We start from the raw sequence: 5,408 nt of genomic DNA on the forward strand, positions 1-5,408 counted from the left end.
ATCAGACAGCTCCCCCCAAAAGGTTATTTTCTATCTTTCTAAGGATGTAAGCCTTAATGAAAGCAAATCTTAGTCACAAGTTTGAGAAGGTTACCCCATCATAAGTTTACATGTATTTAAACTGAAAAATTGTTAACCACGCTTTTGCTCTAAGATGTGTGAGGGCCGTTCAGGGCTGAAGGGGCCTGGATAGATGCACAAACAAGCATGTGTATATTTGGAGCCCCACACATTGTAATAAACACAGCTGCATTTATTTGAGAATGTGATCCCATGTACATGTAAGAACATTCAAACACACTCAGCATATATCTTTGATGGTGCAATGGGACAATTATTCAAATAAACATGCTCAGTGCAATTATTTGAATCTCACATTGCATGTTCATCAATCACAGCATTAATAAAAAGAGGGGGGAACAACACCAAAGAATTTACGTGGGAAAACATATATATGAAAACAACCTTATTATAGATTTTATAGGGTTAGCCAAAGTTATGGCTCCCTTCTTAACTGTAACTCAACTATTCTGAATTCAATGGCATTTGTTTCTAATGATTAATTGGTTCATTCACTTGATCCTTATATCAGAATGACCACAGCATTTGGATTCATATAATAACAAACTTTACAAACCTGAATTGGGTAGAGATGTAAAATCTCTATATTTCAAGTGCAGAATAGTTCTTTCTAGACATCTTATGTCAATGGGACCCTGGTCAAATTATTATCACTTTAAATACCACTCCCATCAATTAAAAATTTTTTATACATGCAACAAAACATTCCTACATTTGAAGACATAAAAAAATCACAAGTGACTCATCTGATCATTTTATATATTAATAAATATGACATATATGTGAACACATCACAAATCATATAGGTGTACCGAGAGGCAATTTATGGCCTCCCTTAAGTATGTACTGACATAACCTAATATACTAAAATGGGAAGGGGCGTTTAGTCACTGAAATATGCATCGTGTAACAAAGATGAAGAAAATACATGGCTTGTGCCCATCATAAAAAAGACTCCGACTGAAGGCTTAGCTTTGGTTTTTTATTCAATTAAATTGTTAAACTGTGCACAGTGATTTTTTTTTAGAACTTGAGACATTTGTGATGTTGGCTGTTTAAATCTTTGTTACCTTCGCTGTGAATTGAAATTGTACATATTTAGTAAATCATGCAGACAAAACAAACTTTTTAGACAATATTTTTATTGGAGAGTTTTCTTTTCCTGTATCCATGTTAAAAAAAAAAGAAAGAAAAAAAGACCTCCTTTCCCAAAATAAAAATGTCGATACTAAATTCAAAAAAGTATAAAGGAATGATTGCTTCCTTTAGAGCTAAATATTTAAATAAACATGGAGATAATTGGCAACATGTTCTTTTGGCTAATAGGCCGTGTCCAATTTTTTGGGTCTGATGTTTCAGAGGGCCTCTGTTTCAGGGTTGAAGATGATATATTAATCTCTGAATTAAACAAATGCTATTCAATAACAAAATAAATCCCTCAGTCTTCATTTATGTTTATGAAACATGGAATTAAATTCAAAGACATGACACTGAGATAATACGATGCTGAATATGACACAAACTAAAACTCTCTCTGTTAAAACAGTCATCTACCACCTATAATCTAGCATGACATGTTACAATGCTCCAAATATTGAAAATATAAAATGAACATTACTGCTCCCATTTGGCCTTGAGATGAACATGACAAAGACTCTAATAATTTTAGTCAAAGAAAATGATGAGTAAAAAATACATGAAGATTAAAGTGATGACAAATGATCTTTTAAGTATTCTAATTGGTCTTTCTCCTTCAATTCTTTAATTCTACAGAAATTGCAAATCCTGATGATTCTGATTTGTAAATGCATCCAGTACGCTTTCTCTCTTTCACTCAACAGAATCTGCCTGTTAGATTTGGAACGAAGACTAAGCCCCCAAAATGTTAAAAATAGACTACTGCCCTGGCAGGAAATTTAGCATTGGCAAGCACAGAACTCAGAAGGAACTGATCTAACATAAGGAAATATTCAGAGAAAGATTTGTGCATTATAATCCTGTTCTGACCATTTTCAAAGCAGTCAGTGTGGGGGTGAGGGGAGAGACTGTAGTAGGTTTGCTAACTTTGAGGGTAAACTTGAATAGCTAGCATTAAAAAGCAACAATACCCAAGAGATGGAAGGAGCCTCAACAAAATGCTTTTGAGAAGTTATTATATGGTTATCTTACACAAATGGAAACCACTTAAAATGCTGGTACTAGAAAATTAAAATGTTCTGAAGACCTCACCACAAGATAATTCTATATAACTTATAAGATATGCTAACAATATAACAGATAAAATGATGACTTGTATTTATTCTTTTTTAAAAATATATATATTTTTATTGATTTCAGAGAGGAAGGGAGAGGGAGAGAGAGATAGAAACAACAATGATGAAAGAGAATCATTGATCAGCTGCCTCCTGCACACCCCCACACCAGGGATGGAGCCTACAACCTGGGCATGTGCCCTGACCAGGAATCAAACCGAGACCTCCTGGTTCAGAGGCTGACACTCAACCACTGAGCCATGCTAGCAGGGCTCTTTATTCTTTTTATAAAAAACTTAGATTCTAGTTTATGACCTTTCCTTAAAGGAGAATCTTTTTAATCCATTCCTAAAAGAGTCTTATTATAAGGCAAAGAATTACAGTTACATCCCATTTTAGTTTTGTTTAGAGAAAGCAGAATACAGTCTTCAAATTACTTGAAAAAAATAGAGAATGAAGAAAAGAATATAAATTTAGAAAGGAAACTCAAGAACATCCCCACACTCACAGAAAACATGCTGCTGTATTTTAGTGACCACAAGCAACCTAGACCTTGGTTTTTACATCTCTTCTGAAAGATACCACTTCCAACACAAACAGTATTTCCTAACCCTGTAGTGCGGCCGGGATTGGTGCAGACGTGAAGGGAGAACACCAGCTATTGAATAACTCTCAACCACTTCCTGCAGTCCTGAAACATTCGGTGGAGGTCTACCACTTCATTATTGAACGTGCTTAGAAAGTGTAAGCTCATAGGTTTCCGGCTGAAGAGACGTCTAAGCAAGAGGGGAAAAGGAGAAGTACAAACCACCCTGCCCAAAGTGTTTTAACTCTTCAAATGCCATTGCTGGAGAGAGTGGGCTTGAGAACAACCGGCCTAACATCTAAGTAGACACCTTTTTTTTTCTTCTGCAATATAAACTGCGTTTATATTTTCAAAGATAAATCCATGAAAAGGAACTTTTCACTCACTTTAAAATAAATGGCGATGCCCTAGCTGCTTTGGCTCAGTGGACAGAGCATCGGGCCTGTGGACCAAAGGGTCCTGGGTTTGATTCCGGTCAAGGGCATGTACCTTGGTTGCAGGCTCCTCTCCGGGTCACAGCTCGTGCAGGAGGCGACCATTTGATGAGTTTCTCTCAAATCACTGTTTCTCTCTGCTTTCCCTTTCTCTTCCACTCTCCCTAAAAATCAATGGAAAAAATATCCTCCGGTGAGAATTAAAATAAGTAAATAAATAAATAAAAATAAAGGGTGATGGAACATTAAAAAAATCTTGTCAGAACAAGAAGAGTTCTAGCCAGAATAGCTACTTAATATGTACTACCCTGACTTTTAAACTGAAAATTAGAATGATGATTTGTACAAATACTTTTCCAGGAATTGTCAGGATCCCTTGAGTCATATGTTTCCACCTGCAAATCAGCCCATAGCTATGTTACAAATGTCTTTATGGCCTGACTAAATTATAACCTATGTTGTGTCTATATTAAAATTGTCAAAAACCCTCCTTCTTCTTCTTCAATAGAGCTCCCTTATGAATTGGGTAGGAAGAAAACCTTAATGTTTGCAACGGTTAGGAAAATAAAAGCAGTTAATCTACCACTTGCATCTTATAGGTGAGGAAACTATAAGTCTACATATCCTTGAGACCACACTGGTCATTGGTTTGCTTTTACCCCACAATGATCTGGAAAGCAGTTAAGCATAGACTGTCAAGAGCCCCATCCCCTGACAGTGTTCTCTTCAACATATCCCAGGCAAATGGAAACATCAAAAGGAATGAGTTAGTTTCCCCACTTCCTGTAGGAATTTTGTTCTGGCCCACAAGAGTGGAATGAAAATAATCAACTTTGGAAACCCCATATTACGTGAAGATGTCATGCCACCATCCGAGGGCTAACTGCTTCTGCACTGGAGTCTCCTGTAATTGAGAGCCAGAGACCTCCTCAATTTTAAGAAAAGCTCTTTAAAAATTACTGCTGTTCACACATTTTACCCACTTGTTTTGTCCAAAACTTTTGACAGTGCTTATGTCCATTGAGGAGCGTGGTTCCACTGAGCCTCTCCAGCCATCGTTTTCAGCTTGAACCCACTGTGTGAGTCCCCATGCTATTCCTTCTCTAGTCATGGCTTTTCCAAGTCCCACGTGCATTGAAGACCAGAGATGGTCAGAGGAAGAGACAGGGCAACAGAGCAGCAGGAACACAAGTGGAGTCACATCTCTGCAATGGGAAAAGTGGAATAGACTGAAAGAGAGGAAAGAAAGAACATGGGGGAACCTTAGCTATGTTCTCATCTAAAGCCTTGGCTTTAAAAATTCTGGGCTCAGAGAGAATAAAAGCTCAAATCATCCCATAGTTACTAGCAAAACTGACACTGGAAGCCACGTCTGCAGTTACGGCCTTGATGCTTTCATGCTTCTCTCAATGTGTCTATCACTTCTGTGATGCTTCTATTCAGTAGTTCAATAGGTACAGTAGTTCTAAAAATAATACTAATAATTAGCAACAGTTACAACATTGACAGTGGTTCAGTTTACTCAGTTCTGTCATGTGTGAGATACTGTAGGATGTACAAAGATAAACAAGACAGAGTTACTGGCCTCAGGTTTCTTATAACCTATCAGGGTAGACATTCACAAAGTTCCAGGTGCCACAGGGAATGCACTGATCTGAAAGTCCTAAGCAATCTCTTCTCTACTATTGTGTTTCCTCTATTTAAACACAAAATGCCTCAATTCCCTCAATAATACATATACTATGGAGTGATGCTATAGGTAAGGCCCTGCTCTAGGTCCTTGCCATACGGTGGTAGACAAATAGACAATATCCCTACCTTAAAGGACCTACATTCCAAAGGAGAAATCAGAAAACAAAACAGTTACAAAGATCACTTCACATAATGCTAAGAGTTTTATTGAAAATAAGAAGTGATGTAACAGTGAATGAAACTGGGGAAAAGGCAACCTCAGCCAGGGACAGGGAGGAATGTGCGAGAAAAAGTCTCTCTGAGGCAGTGGGGTTTGAGTTGAGCCTGATGGATGAGAAGGAGTGAAGAACTGGAGGGAGAATG

General features: G+C 37.4%; 1 protein-coding gene across 6 annotated transcripts in view; it reads left to right on the top strand.

The window, feature by feature from the left end:
- ZEB2 (zinc finger E-box binding homeobox 2) overlaps nt 1-1,387 on the top strand; it is a 141,538-nt gene extending 140,151 nt beyond the window's left edge. For all 6 annotated transcript variants that reach the window (XM_005862013.2, XM_014536233.1, XM_014536234.1 and 3 more), the window contains one exon: nt 1-1,387. This exon is cut by the window's left edge. The gene's annotated coding sequence lies outside the window, so the exon portion shown is untranslated.
- The last annotated feature ends 4,021 nt before the right edge of the window (nt 1,388-5,408 follow it).

Source organism: Myotis brandtii, unplaced genomic scaffold (assembly GCF_000412655.1).
Source record: "Myotis brandtii unplaced genomic scaffold, ASM41265v1 scaffold1577, whole genome shotgun sequence".
Taxonomy (NCBI): Eukaryota; Metazoa; Chordata; class Mammalia; order Chiroptera; family Vespertilionidae; genus Myotis; species Myotis brandtii.